At 57.2% G+C, this 2,930-nt stretch overlaps 1 long non-coding RNA gene across 2 annotated transcripts; it reads right to left on the bottom strand.

The window, feature by feature from the left end:
* Nucleotides 1-684: 684 nt before the first annotated feature.
* Nucleotides 685-2,730, bottom strand: LOC105863224 (uncharacterized). 2 transcript variants are annotated; one of them, XR_001150390.2, is made up of 3 exons: nucleotides 2,359-2,730; nucleotides 2,151-2,232; nucleotides 685-1,022 (listed from the first exon to the last, which is right to left on the bottom strand). It is a non-coding gene; the product is annotated as an uncharacterized LOC105863224 (long non-coding RNA). The 2 variants fall into 2 exon arrangements; XR_002223564.2 differs by having other exon boundaries at nucleotides 685-1,019.
* Between the last annotated feature and the right edge of the window lie 200 nt (nucleotides 2,731-2,930).

Below are 2,930 nucleotides of genomic sequence, written 5' to 3'. Positions count from 1 at the left end.
GTCCATAGAGCGAGGGAGTTGTCCCAAAGAGAAAAAGCCAAAAAACCCTAATCCTGTAATAATGAGAGTACTCTCTCCAGTTCAACTTGTACCTGTGACCTGGGACGAAATGTCATGCTCAGGAGGCCCCATGGGGCTAATGTCGTAGTGAGTGGAGCTTTCCATGGGAGGAGTAAAGGGGCCACTGGTGCCCAGAACATCACCGTAATCCTCACCTCCTTCTCCTTCCTAACCCTCCCCGGCTCCTTTCTTCCTCTATCAGACACCGAACACCTCTGACCTAGCACTGTGGCTTAACGGGGGGAAAGGAAGCCACAGAATTTTCATGGAGAAGCGTGTGTCTTGAGGAGTAAGTGGAGTTCGGTTTTGTCAGGCCGATTTAGGATAGGGCGGGGTGGGGAAGGGCACCTCTGTTTGAGGGAACGGTGAGAAGTTCCAACTGGCTGGAGGTTGGGGATGGCAGGAAGAGAGGCTGTGATCACACAGTGGAAGGCATTGTGTGCCAAGGACTGCGCCTCTATCTTCAGGTTGGTTATTAAAGGTTTTTAAGCAGGGACCAACACAGTCAAATTCGAGATTAGACAGAGCTCTCTGGTATCAGGATGGAGGAGGGACTGGAGGAAAAAGGCCAAGGGCAGGTGATCCAGATCACCAGAGTGGCATCCACAGGAAGCCATGGGCATGTTGCTCGATCTGTCTGATTTCCATTTTTATTTGCACAACGGGGTTAATAATTACACCAACTGCCTGGGGTTGTTACAGGATTTAAATGAGATGATCCACGAGCCGTGCACATTGGAAGTCTCCACAAGGGTCAGCTGTGGTGTTTCAGCCCCTGCTCCTCCTGGTGGGGCAGCCCCTGCCTCCAGTCTGCGCAGGGCACCCTCCGTCCTGGGCTGTCTGGGGAGCAGACAGACAGGAGACAGCACACGCCTGGGCTCCCCCGTCTGAGGGCAGCATGTGCGTGTGTTCAAGTTGAGCTGATCCGTGAAGCAGACCCTGGAATTCACTGTGCTCATCTGCTGAATCCCAGATGGAAACATACACAAACACTCTTTATAAACAGAGACTGCATCTCACAAAGGCAACAAACCAATGAGCCGGTCTGAACTGGAACTGAAGCTCTGGGTTTTCTGATGATTTTCTTTCAATCTAAACAGACACCCCCCAACCCCCTCAGAGAGCTGACTTCGCCCCAGGCCTGGATGCCAGTGGCTGCTGCGCCGCCCTTTCCCGCAGCCCAGCCACGTGCCCGGCACTCTCCAGCCTGGGAAATTCTCCCAGCTGCCAGCAGCGTCTCTTACAGCGTCAGCCGGCTCTGAGGGGAGATGACGTGTCCCTTGCCCTTTGGGGGACTGAGTCTAGCAGACATGTTCCTCTGAGATCTGGGGCACGTGAGCCTGTGGGTGGGTGTTGGGCAGAGCAGGGCGAGACCCCTGGGGACTCCAGTGAAGGGACAGTGCACACGTGTGCAACTTCACAGCGGGTTCCCACGCCGGCTGGCCGTCCCCTTGCTCACACGATCTTGGAGGCAGAGGTCGCCTTGGAGAAGCCATGTTCTCACTATCTTCTGACAAAACTCAGGCCCTGAATCCTCCATTTCTGGTCCTGGTTCCGCTGTTCTCCCACCATCCCTGGCTGGCACGTGGGTCACCACTGCCTCCCCACCCCAAGGCGCCCAAGCCTCGTCTCCCACCTTCACTCCCTGTGCCACTACGTGTCCCTGCCTCCCTCTTTGCTGGCCTGTCTTGGCTCAGGCTTGTCCCCTCGTCATGCCCAGCAGTGATTCACTGGACCCACGAGCATTCATCTGATGTGACTGTGAACCAGGCCCGCATCACTAAGCGTGGTCTTCTCCTGCCACTGGCTGCAGGGAGAGGCAGATTGTGGGGCTACCCGGGTCCCACAGTCTCAGACCCTCAGCATGGGGAGTTGGCGCTAGACCAGTTGCTTGCATGGTGGTTCTGGCATTGCTGTCTTTTGCGGAAACCTGGGGTACACTGGGGGCCACTGAAAGGTTAGGGGGACTCTCTCTCTTGTCTCCACCCCTCCCGCAAAGCCCAGCACAAACAGGAAAGCAGTGCCACGCACGCCCACCCTACCAGGGGCTCCCGCCGTGGGCTGGAGCTGCCTGCAGACAGGACGCTCACCTCCATGGTGACGGTGGAGGAGCCCCACGCAGGACAGAAGCTCCAAATATAGGTTTCTTCTTTAAAGGAAGCCTGTGGGGTGCTGAGGAGATGGACGAGAGGTCTCTGGGGCAAGATTCCGTGCTGGGGACCCCCACCGTCATGAAGCCCTCAACCTGCTAGAAAGGAGATACAGTCCCCTTCCTGGGGGTGCAGACTGGAGACACACCTATGAATCATTTTTCTCTGGGAAGATGACAAGCTTGTGGCCTTGGGGGAGGGACCAGCCGCACAGTGGTTCCTGAGCAATCCTGACCACGGCCCAGGCATCTTCTGTGCACAGTGCACTTCGCACAGAAATGCTATCTAGGCTGGGCCCGCGGCCCAATGGCAGGCGGGGAGAAGGTGAAGACAGCGGTGGCTGGCCCAGGTCTCCAATTCCAGACCTGTTAGTACTGACCCCAGGGCAATGCTGGCCTTCTGTCCTCTCATCAGTCTCTGATGTCCAGGAGCCAGGCACACGGGGCCGCCACTCCCACAGCCCCTCTCCCCAGGCCTGGCTTGCTCCTGCCCTGTTGTCAGCACTCACTGGGGACAGAACCAACTGAAAAGGAACAATGCATGACTCAGAGTTCCATGCCTCTGCTGTGGGTTCTAATTTTAGGCCATTGTCCCATTCCTCCCGTTGCCCTTACCAGAATTCCACGGGAGGGGGTAGAGCCCGATGGGGACCTCTGGGCAGGGCAGAGGCAGGCCCCAGGCCCCATCTGTGGCGGGTTGGGTGTGGTGGTGTGGTCAGGC

The sequence above is a fragment of the Microcebus murinus genome, chromosome 3 (genome assembly GCF_040939455.1).
Source record: "Microcebus murinus isolate Inina chromosome 3, M.murinus_Inina_mat1.0, whole genome shotgun sequence".
Classification (NCBI taxonomy): Eukaryota; Metazoa; Chordata; class Mammalia; order Primates; family Cheirogaleidae; genus Microcebus; species Microcebus murinus.
The sequence above is the reverse complement of the archived record's forward strand: the minus strand, read 5'-3'. Positions and strand labels throughout refer to the sequence as shown.